A 12,351-nucleotide genomic window follows, 5' to 3' on the forward strand; every position below is an offset into this window, starting at 1 on the left:
TTTCAAAGAACATCTTTATTTCTGCCTTCATTTCGTTATGTACCCAGTAGTCATTCAGGAGCAGGTTGTTCAGTTTCCATGTAGTTGAGCGGTTTCGAGTGAGTTTCTTAATCCTAAGTTCTAATTTGATTGCACTGTGGTCTGAGAGACAGTTTGTTATAATTTCTGTTCTTTTACATTTGCTGAGGAGTGCTTTACTTCCAACTACGTGATCAATTTTGGAATAAGTGCGATGTGGTGCTGGAAGAATGTATATTCTATTGATTTGGGGTGGAGAGTTCTGTAGATGTCTATTAGCTCCGCTTGGTGCAGAACTGAGTTCAAGTCCTGGATATCTTTGTTAACCTTCTGTCTCGTTGATCTAATATTGACGGTGGGGTGTTAAAGTCTCTCATTATTATTGTGAGGGAGTCTAAGTCTCTTTGTAGGTCTCTAAGGAATTGCTTTATGAATCTGGATGCTCCTATATTCAGTGTACATATATTTAGGATAGTTAGCTCTTCTTGCTGAATTGATCCCTTTGCCATTGTGTAATGGCCTTCTTTATCTCTTCTGATCTTTGTTGGTTTCAAGTCTGTTTTATCAGAAACTAGGACTGCAACCCCTGCTTTTTTTGGCTTTCCATCTGCTTGGTAGATCTTCCTCCATCCCTTTATTTTGAGCTTATGTGTGTCTCTGCATGTGAGATGGGTCTCCTGAATACAGCACACTGATGGGTCTTGACTCTTTATCCAATTTTCCAGTCTGTGTCTTTTAATTGGGGGCATTTAGCCCATTTACATTTAAGGTTAATATTGTCATGTGTGGATCTGATCCTGTCATTATGATGTTAGCTGGTTATTTTGTCTGTTAATTGATGCAGTTTCTTAACAGCATCCATGGTCTTTAAAATTTTGCATGTTTTTGCAGTGGCTGGTACCAGTTGTTCCTTTCCACGTTTAGTGCTTCCTTCAGGAGCTCTGGTAAGGCAGGCCTGGTGGTGACAAAATCTCTCAGCATTTGCTTGTCTATAAAGGATTTTATTTCTCCTTCACTAATAAAGCTTAGTTTGGCTGGATATGAGATTCTGGGTTGAAAATTCTTTTCTTTAAGGATGTTGAATACTGGCCCCCACTCTCTTCTGGCTTGTAGAGTTTCTGTTGAGAGATCCACTGTTAGTCTGATGGGCTTCCCTTTGTGGGTAACCCGACGTTTCTCTCTGGCTGCCCTTAACACTTTTTCCTTCATTTCAACCTTGGTGAATCTGACAATTATGTGTCTTAGGGTTGCTCTTCTCGAGGAGTATCTTTATGGCGTTCTCTGTATTTCCTGAATTTGAATGTTGGCCTGCCTTGCTAGTTGGGGAAGTTCTCCTGGATAATATCCTGAAGAGTGTTTTCCAACTTGGTTCCATTCTCCCCGTCACTTTCAGGTACACCAATCAAACATAGATTTGGTCTTTTCACATAGTCCCATATTTCCTGGAGGCTTTATTCATTTCTTTTTACTCTTTTTTCGCTAAACTTGTCTTCTCGCTTTATTTCATTAATTTGATCTTTAATCACTGATATCCTTTCTTCCACTTGATTGATTCGGCTATTGAAGCTTGTGCATGCATCACCAAGTTCTCATGCCATGGTTTTCAGCTCCATCAGGTCACTTAAAGTCTTCTCTACACTGTTTATTCTAGTTAGCCATAACCTTTTTTCAAGGTTTTTAGCTGCCTTGCAATGGGTTAGAACATGCTTCTTTAGCTCAGAGAAGATTGTTATTACCTACCTTCTGAAGACTACTTCTGTCAACTCATCAAAGTCATTCTCTGTCCAGCTTTGTTCTGTTGCTGACAAGGAGCTGCTATCCTTTGGAGGAGAAGAGGTGCTCTGGTTTTTAGAATTTTCAGCTTTTCTGCTCTGGTTTCTCCCCATCTTTGTGGTTTTATCTACCTTTGGTTTTGATGTTGGTGACCTACAGATGGGGTTTTGGTGTGGATGTCCTTTTTGTTGATGCTGATGCTATTCCTTTCTGTTTGTTAGTCTTCCTTCTAACAGTCAGGTCCCTCAGCTGCAGGTCTATTGGAGTTTGCTGGAGGTCCACTCCAGACCCTGTTTGCTTGGGTATCATCAGTGGAGGCTGCAGAATAGCAGATATTGCAGAACAGCAAATATTGCTGCCTGATCCTTCCTCTGGAAGCTTTGTCCGAGAGGAGCACCACCTGTATGAGGTGTCTGTTGCTCCCTACTGGGAGGTGTCTCCCAGTTAGGCTACATGGGGGTCAGGGACCCACTTGAGGAGGCAGACTGTCCGTTCTCAGAGTTCAAATGCTGTGCTGGGAGAACCACTGCTGTCAGACAGAAACGTGTAAGTTTGCAGAAGTTTCTGCTGCCTTTTGTTCCACTATGCCCTGCCCACAGAGGTGGAGTCTATAGAGGCAGTAGGCCTTGCTGAGCTGGGGTGGGCTCCGCCCAGTTTGAGCTTCCTGGCCACTTTGTTTACCTACTCAACCCTCAGCAATGGCGGACAACCCTCCCCCTACCCAGCTGCAGCCTTGCAAGTCCATCTGAGACAGCTGTGCTAGCAGTGAGCACGGCTCCGTGGGTGTGGGACCCACCAAACCAGGCACAGGACAGAATCTCCTGTTCTGCCAGTTGCTAAGACCATGGGGAAAGTGCAGTATTTGGGCAAGGGTGTCCCATTTTTCCAGCTGCAGTCTGTCACAGCTTCCCTTGGCTAGGAAAGGGAAATCCTCCAATCCCTTCTGCTTCCTGGGTGCGACGATGCCCTGTCCTGCTTCAGCTAGCCCTCTGTGGGCTGTACTCACTGTCCAACCAGTACCAGTGAGATGAACCAGGTACTTCAGTTGGAAATGCAGAAATCACCCGTCTTCTGCATCAATCACACTGGGAGCTGCAGACCAGAGCTGTTCCTATTCGGCCATCTTGAACAAAGATCTGTTTAATTTCTTTTAAAGTCAAAAGAACATAGGCCAGGTGTGGTGGCTTAAGTTTGTAATCCAGAACTTTCAGAGGCTGAGGCAACAGATCACTGAGGGCCAGGAGTTCAAGACTAGCCTGGCCAACATGGTAAAACCCTGTCTCTATTAAAAATACAGCTATTAGTCAGGCGTGGTGGTACATACCTGTTATTCCAGCTACTTGGGAGGTTGAGGCACAAGAATCACTTGAACCTGGGAGTCGGAGGTTGCAGTGAGTTGATATCATGCCACTGCACTCCAGCCTGGGTGACAGAGCAAGACTCTGTCTCAAGAAGAAAAAAAAAAAAGTCAAAAGAGCATGAAATATGTTGCAAAAGGACATACAGATCTTAAATAAAATATTTATGTTACAAAGAAGTTAAGATACTCAAAAACCTGGGGATAGAAGGAACACACCCCAACATAATAAAAGCCATATATGACAGATCCACAGCTAGTATCATACTGAATGGGGAAAAACTAGAAAGCCTTTCCTCAAAGATCTGAAACATGACAAGCATGCCCACTGTCACTATTGTTATTCAACAAAGTACTGGAAGTCCCAGCTAGAGCAATCAGACAATAGAAAGCTACAAAGGGCACCCAAATTGGAAAGGAAGAAGTCAAATTATCCCTGTTTGCAGATGATGCAATTTTGTATTTGGACAAACCTAAAGACTCCACAAAAAAAGTATTATTAATAGAAGTGATAAACAAATTCAATAAAGTTACATGATATAAAATCAACATACAAAAATTAGTAGCATTTCCATATGCCAACAGTGAACAATGAGAAAAAGAAATTTTAAAAGTAACTCCATTTATAAGAGCCACATATAAAACTGAATAACTAGGTATTAACCAAAGAAGTGAAATATCTCTGTAATGAAAACTATAAAACACTGATGAAAGAAATTGAAGAGGACACCAAAAAAATGGAAAAATATTCCATGTTCATGGATTGAAAGAATCAATATTGTTAAAATGTCAATACTACTATCAAAGCAAAATACAAATTCAAGGCAATCCCTATCAAAATGACAATGACGTGCTTCACAGAAATAGAAAAAACAATCCTAAGATTTACATGAAACCACAAAAGACCCAGAATAGTCAAAGCTATCTTGAGTAAAACGAACAAAACTGGAGGAATCACAGTACCTGACTTCAACTATACTACAGAGCTATAGTAACCAAAACAGCATGGGACTGGAATAAAAACAGACACACAGACCAATGGGATAGAACAGAGAATCCAGAAACAAATCCACACACCTACAGTTAACTCATTTTCCATAAAGGTGCCAAGAACATACACTGGGGAAAAGACAGTCTCTTCAATAAATGGTGCTGGAAAACTGGGTATGCATATGCAGAAGAAAAAAACTAGACCCATATCACTGGCCATATACAAAAATCAAATAAGGCTGGGCGCGGTGGCTCACGCCTGTAATCCCAACACTTTGGGAGGCCAAGGCAAGCAGATCACTTGAGGTCAGGAGTTCAAGACCAGTCTGGCCAACACAGTGAAACCTCATCTCTACTAAAAATACAAAAATTAGCTGGGCGTGGTGGCACATGCCTGTAGTCCCAGCTACTTGGGTGGCTGAGGCACAAGAACTGCTTGAACCTGGGAGGCGGAGGTTGCAGTGAGCTGTTATCAAGCCACTGCACTCCAGCCTGGGCAACCAAGCAAGACCCTGTCTTAAAAAAAAAATCAAATCAAAATGGATTAAAGACTTAAATCTAAGACCTCAAAATGTGAAACTACTAGAAGAAAATATTGGGGAAAATCTCCAGGACATTGGTCTGGGCAAGAATTTCTTTAGCAGTACCCCACAAGCACAGGCAACCAAAGCAAAAATAAACAAATGGGATCACATCAAGTAAAAAGTTTCTGCACAGCAAAGGATACAATCAATAAAGTGAAGAGACAACCCACAGAATGGGAGAAAACATTTGCAAACTACCTATCTGACAAGAGATTTATAACCAGAATATATAAGGAGCTCAAGCAATTCTAGGAAAAAATAATAATAATAATTATCCCATTAAAAAATGGGCAAAAGATCTGAATAGACATTTCTCAAAAGACATACAAATGGCAAATAGGCATTTGAAAAGGTGCTCAACATTGCTGATCATCGAACAAATGCAAATCAAAACCACAATGAGCTATCATTTCACCCTAGTTAAAATGGCTTATATCCAAAAGACAGGCAGTAACAAATACTGGTGGGGATGTGCAGAGAAGGGAACCTTCCTAAACTGTTGATGGGAATATAAATTAGTACAACCACTATAGAGAACAACTTGGACGTTCCTCAAAATACTAAAAATTGAGCTACCATATGACCCAGCAATCCCACTGCCAAAAGAAAGGAAATCAGTATATTGAAGAGGTATCTGCATTCCTGTTTGTTGCAGCACTGTTTACAATAGCTAAGATTTGGAAGCAATCTAAGTGTTCATTGACAGATGAATGAATAAAGAAAATGTGGTACATATATACAATGAAGTACTATTTGGCCATAAAAAAAGAATGAGATCCATGGCTGGGCACGACGGCTCACGTCTGTAATCCCAGCACTTTGGGAGGCCGAGGCAGGCAGAACACTTGAGGCTAAGAGTTTGAGACCAGCCTGGCCAACATGGTGAAACCCCATCACTACGAAAAATACAAAAATTAGCTGGGTGTGGTGGTGCGCGCCTGTAATCCCAGCTACTCAGGAAGCTGAGGCAGGAGAATCGCTTAAACCTGGGAGGCAGAGGTTGCAGTAAGCCGAGATTGTCACTGCACTCCAGCCTGGGCAACAGAGCAGGACTCCGTCTTGGAAAAAAAAAAAGAATAAGATCCAGTCATTTGCAACAACATGGATGGAACTGGAGATCATTATGTTAAGTGAAATAAGCCAGGCACAAAAAGACAAACATTACACGCTCTCACTTAATCGCGGGATCTAAAAATCAAAATAACTGAACTCAAGAACAGAGAGAGAAGAAGGATGGTTACTGGAAGCTGCGAAGTGTAGTATGGGCATGTGGGGGATGGTTAATGGGTACAAAAAAATACAAAGAATAAATAAGACCTACTATTTGGTAGCACAAAAGGGTGACTATAGTCATTAATAACCTAATTTTGTATTTTAAAATAACTTAAAGAGTGTATTTGGATTGTTTGTCACTTAAACGATAAATGCTTGAGGGGATGAATACCCCATTCTCCATAATGTACTTATTTCATATTACATGCCGATATCAAAACATCTCATGTACCCCATAAATATATACACCTACTATGTACCCACAAAAATTAAAACTAAAAAAATTAAAAGTTCAGATGATTGAGTTTAGTATTATACATCTTATCTAAGTATGTACTTCCTTCTGTTCACAGTATACCAGTCAGTAAAATAGAGTAATAAAGCTCATAATCATGATTTAATCAATTAGCTGAAATACAACCAAACTTAAGATAACATGTATCTTAAGATTACACAGAAATGATCTTTTATATATATTTTCTTATTTTTAAAAAATTAATTTATTTTTTTTGAAACAGTCGCGCTCTGTCGCCCAAACTGGAGTACAGTGGCATGATCATAGTTCAGTGTAGCCTCAAACTCTTAAGCTCAAGTAATCTTCCCACCTCAGCCTCCTTAGTAGCTGGGATAATGGGTACGTGCCACCACACCTAGCTAATTTTTTTTCATTTGTAGAGATGGGGCCTTGCAAAGTTGCCCAGGATGGTCTTAAACTTTTGGCCTCAAAGTAATTCTTCCCAAAGAGCTGGGATTACAGCATGAGGCACCATGCCCAGCCTGTTTGTTTATTTATTTATTTTGAAACAGAGTCTCACTCTGTCGCCCAGGATGGAGTGCAGTGGCAAGATCTCAGCTCACTGCAACCTCTGCCTCCCAGGTTCAAGCGATTCCCCTGCCTCAGCCTCCCAAGTAGGTAGGATCACAGGCGAATGCAACCACACCCAGCTAATTTTTGTATTTTTAGAAGAGATGGAGTTTCATCATGTTGGCCACGCTGGTCTTGAACTCCTGACCTCAAGCGATCCACCCACCTCAGCCTCCCAAAGTGCTAGGATTATTATAGGCGTGAGCTACCACGCCCAGCCTATTTTTTCAATTATAGTAAACAGTGGCACTAGTGAAAGAATGATTAATCAACAATGGCTAATTTTCAAACCACTCACTTATATTTGAATGAATTCTCAACACTTTAGGGGAAAAAAAAAAAAAGCTACGCTGGAAAAGACCCAACCAAAAAGAAGATATATTTTTGAGTTCTCCAAGCTATTTTCCCCTATTTCATCTTTTCTTGCACTTAGGATTCTTTGAGGGATGAGATTACGTTATGTCTCTTTGTCAACTTAGTGCTTCACACAGTGCCTGTAACATAATAAGCACTTCACATGTGTCTTTTGAGTAAAACACACAAAGACCAACTGGTAAGGAGTCACCATCTCTCTATGCCTACTATCTGGCTGCTGGTTCATATCATCCCCAAGAAAACCAAAGGTAAAAAAGGGTTTGAAGTTGGGTGCGGTGGCTCACATCTGTAATCCCAGCACTTAGGGAGGCCAAGGGAGGTGGATTGCTTGAGTTTAGGAATTCAAGACCAGCCTGGTCAACATGGCAAAACCCCGTTTCTACTAAAAATACAAGAATTAGCCAGGTGTGGTGGCACATGCCTATAATCCCAGCTACTTGGAAGGTTGAGGCACAAGAATCACTTGAACCCAGGAGGCAGAGGTTGCAGTGAGCCGAGATTGCACCACTGCCAGCCTGGGCAATAGAGCAAGGCTCTGTCTCCAAAAAAAAGTGGGGCAGCGGCGGTAGGGGGGCTTGAATTTAAAAGGACAGTAAAGAGAAAACAGAAAAAGGGAGTTGGAAAGTACTATGCTTAGAAACAAAATTCTAACTAGATTACAGCTTATGCCACTAGGAAAGAAAAGACTTATTTATTTATTTATTTATTCTTATGTATTTATTGATTTTGAGATAGGGTCTCACTCTGTTGCCCAGACTGGAGTGCAGTGGCACGATCACAGCTCACTGCAGCCTTGACTTCCTGGGCTCAAGAGATCCTCCCACCTCAACCTCCTGAGTATCTGGGACTACAGGCACATGCCACCAAGCCTGGCTACTTTTTGCATTTTTAGTAGAGACAGGTTTCGCCATGTTGCCCAGGCTGGTCTTGAGCTCCTGGGCTCAGCAATCCGCCCACCTCGGCCTCCCAAAGCACTGGGATTACAGGCATGAGTCACTGCACCGCCCAGAAACGACTTTTAAAACATACAAGCATTTTTAAAACAAAGATAACTTTGGCTGCCATACATAAGGACCAGAGACAGAAAAGGACTGGAAGAAGGAAGGTTAACAGGAAGCTATTACTGCAGTCCACTAAAGAAGGAATGGTGGCCCAGATTACAGTAATATTAATAATAGTAGGAATGGAGAGAAATAGATGTACATTACCTTTTTGCTTCAGGCATTTTTATTAAGAAAAATTATCTTTGGATGGATCAGGTAAAACAAGCATTGATATCTTGTGCAAAATGGGCATTTAATAAATTTATCAATGAATTGGCGGAAATGAAAGCTCAATATGAACATGAAGATAAAAGACAGTTCCTAACTGCTCTAAGTAAACCTTCAACAAAGTATATTGCTCCAAATAAAATTCCACACAGCTGTTGGCAATCATTTAGGAACTATGGTGAGCAGGAGAGGTTACCAGAAGACTGAAGACAGAAAAATGTAGTACTCGTGTTCAAAAAGAGAGAAATGGGATCCTGTCAACTATTGATCATTGAAGTCAAATGTAATTTTAGACATGATTCTAGAATCATTACTAAGAGAAGTTTGTGAATACTTAGAAAAAGTAGTGATCAGTGCTCCTTTAGCAGCACATATACTAAACGGGAACAAATCAGAGATTAGCATGGTCCCTGTACAATGATGACACACAAATTCATAAAGCATTCCACATTTTTACTTGACTTAAAAATCCTTTTCTGATACAAAAATCAGCCAGGTGTGGTGGCAAGCTCCTGCAGACACAGCAACTCGGGAGGCCGGGGAAGGAGAATTGCTTAAATCCAAGAGGCCATTGCACTCCAGCCTGGGTGACAGAGACTCTGTCTCAAAATAAATAAATAAATAAATAAATAAAAATCCTTTTCTGAAAAAAAAGACAAAAATGTAGTAATCAACATACGCTACTGGAATATAGTATAGTTTCACTAAGGACAAGTAACGATAGGGTAAAAAAAAAAAGGAGACATATAAAATCTGGGTTTTAGTAAGGCAATGGTCAAAGTTCCTCACACATTCCTTGTGAGAACTTGGAAACATATGAGGTAGATGATGATAAATTAGCTAAATTTCTAATTGGCTGACCAAACTGAACCAAAGAATTAATAATAAAATTTTTTATCATCTTTAAGAGAGGTCTTTAGCAGGTAAAGAACTCTGCCCTCAGCCCGACTAGACAGCATTTTAGTGAAAAATTTGCAGGACGGCAATGCCAAAATTATCACACTTGTATGTTTATCAAATGCATAGATTTGATATTTATTGGATGGCCAAATCAGGATTTTTTTAATGTCAACAGACTAGAAGCAATCTTACAAAATAAAACTTAATACAGACACATGTAAAGTCCTACCAAAAAATATTCTATTAAAGAATTTAGAGAGTATGACTTTAAGAACGGAGACAGCATGAACAAAGCAATTCAACACTTTTAGTTGACAAGGAAACCAGTAGTAAAACAGGTATCATATATACATAGTACTTGGATGCCCCAACCCATTCTAAGTGACTTATATATATACATTAATTATCTTCAGAATTGTATAAGATAGTCACTATTATTAACCCCATATTACAGATGAGGAGACTTAGGCCCAGAGTGTTTACATAATTTACTCAAGGTTACCCAGCTGATAAACTGCAGAGTTAGGATCTAAACACAGGAAGGCTAGCCCCAAAGTTAATCCTCTTAACTAGTAAACTATTATAAATTAACAGTGTAATGTGGTTGCCAAAGAAGCAAGTCTACTCTTAAAGTACATGCTTTAAAATCAGAGAGGTAACTTACAGTCTTCTATGCTAGTGAATACCTAATTTGGGGTACCATTCTTGTCGGAAGAATGTGGATGAACTAAACAAATTCACAAGTGGGCTATGAGTTCTGTGAGGAGATGCAAACGAAAACAATGACACAAAAGTCACTTACAGAGGTTAAAGACTGATAATATTTTCTAGAGAAGAAAACACTCAGTGGAATGTAAGTATCTTCAAATAGCTGAAAACCCACAATACAGAAGAGACAGTGAGGACACAATTTCTAGTTCAGTGAAAGAAATAATTTTATAAAAATTAGAGTTGTCCAAACATGGCGAGGTGTGTGCCTACAACCCCAGCTACTTGGGAGGGTGAGGTGGGAGGATCACTCGAGCCCAGGAGTTCCAGACAAGCTTGAGCAACATAGAGAAATCCTGTCTCAAAAATAAATAAATAAATAAATAAATAGAATTGACCGAATATCTTTATCTCAGAAACTATGACACTATAGTCTCTCCAAAAAATATACAAATGTGTATAATTTTGCATAATATTTCCAAGAGTTCACAAGCCTACTTTCATATCTATTCATGCCGCACACCTAGTCACGTATCCCAGATTAAAATGGAAAGGATTTATGTATGAAGAGGTGAGTGTATTTGATTCTCCTTAAACTCCACTACAATTTAAAATTCTATGATCTAAAAGAACGCTCAATCTATGCTTTCTAGTTTCTTCTGAGATCCATTATAACACATATTGCAATAAGAGTTTAAAAGATGATGACAAGAAAGTACATCCCAGTTCATCAGTTATGTTGAAGGCACACAGCTCAGACAGTTAAGAATTTTGGCTGCAAGAGAAAAACTTCCATGTGCCACTTGGACTACATATTCACAAAAGTCGGGGTGGGAGGAATTACATGATCACAAAATGAGAATATGAAGTATCACACACTAGAAAAATTCAGCTTTCTTTTTTAAACACCTAGAAATGAAGAGAACTGAAAAGTAAGAGTTCAGTAAATCTTGGACCTTTATTAACAAATGTAAGTGCCACAGTGCTGAAACTGCAACTGCACAGTCAGAACAACGCTACAGACACCATGTCTACTCTTAGACTAGACTAGTTACAGGCACAAGATGTTCTAATAAACAGCAAATACATCCAGAGCCAGTACATAAGTGTGACAGAATCTGGGGTCTAGGCATTTGATTTTTCTCCTGGTGCTGAGAATGGACACTGCCATTAAAGATTAATTATAGTAATCTGATAGTGATAAAGGTTTAGCTAAATAACAGGCTAACCAATGAAATGGAAAAGGAAGCTGCAATATAGATCAATTAAACTATTTTTATATTTACTTTTAAGGAGAGACAGGGTCATGATTATGCCATATAGAAAATAGATGAATATATACTCACGAGCTGGAAAGAAAAAAACCAGGTAAATAACTTTATTTATTAGGTGAAGATAAATTCAAGCCATTAAGAGAAAACACATGACCCAGAAAAAAAAAAAAAAATAGGTTGTGAAAGTCAAATGAAAAGATACAAAACTCAGATCTCGGGGAGAGAGGGAAAGGAGAAGGCTGTTAAAAGAGAGCCTTGCTGAAAGAGAGCAAATAAGTGAGACAGTGAGTCTATGCCCTCTGAGATGGAATGAGGAAAAGATAAAAGTATTCATGGGCTCAAAGGTAGCTTCAGCAGTGAATATGAAAAAGGAATGAACCTGTTCACTGTCTCAACACTAAAAGAGAAATAATATAGGGTCTTTTTCTAAACCAGCATCCATGGCAAGTGCCTAACTAATACAAGACATTTAATACGTGGAAAATTTTCTTACGATTGCATTCCATACATTAGTTCATTCACTCCCTGAAACACACCGAATAGGTGGATGCATCTAATTTACAGATGGAGAAACCGAGATCACACAATAGAGTATAGCACAGGCTGGTAAGAGAGACTGGGGCGCTCATCCACTTCGTTGCACTGTCTCTCAGCGAGATCCTGGGAAAACCCTTACACTTCTTTGTGAAGAGAGACCTTGGTTTCCAGATTTTCTCAAAGGAGTCTGGGCCCAAAAAGCGATCCTCTACTTCAGAGAAAAGTTCCTTTATGGGGCATATGAGGTTCTTCAAGCACACAAAGCTTAGAAACTCTTTTTAAAAACAAACAAACACCTGGTGGAGACAGAGGCGTGTGAGTCATGAAAGGAGGAGGGAAAAATCGGAAAACCAGATTTAGAAGCCATCCTTCTTTGAAGAGAAGGAGAAAGTAGAAAGCAGCCCTTCCCCTCTTCTACGAGGCGTGA

The 12,351-nt window shown here is 39.8% G+C and overlaps 1 protein-coding gene across 3 annotated transcripts in view; it reads right to left on the reverse strand.

Moving 5' to 3' along the window:
• Positions 1 to 12,351, reverse strand: part of TFDP2 (transcription factor Dp-2 (E2F dimerization partner 2)) — a 243,274-nt gene that overhangs the window by 230,296 nt on the left and 627 nt on the right. The window lies entirely within an intron of this gene.

Source organism: Mandrillus leucophaeus, unplaced genomic scaffold, assembly GCF_000951045.1.
Source record: "Mandrillus leucophaeus isolate KB7577 unplaced genomic scaffold, Mleu.le_1.0 Scaffold693, whole genome shotgun sequence".
Classification (NCBI taxonomy): domain Eukaryota; kingdom Metazoa; phylum Chordata; class Mammalia; order Primates; family Cercopithecidae; genus Mandrillus; species Mandrillus leucophaeus.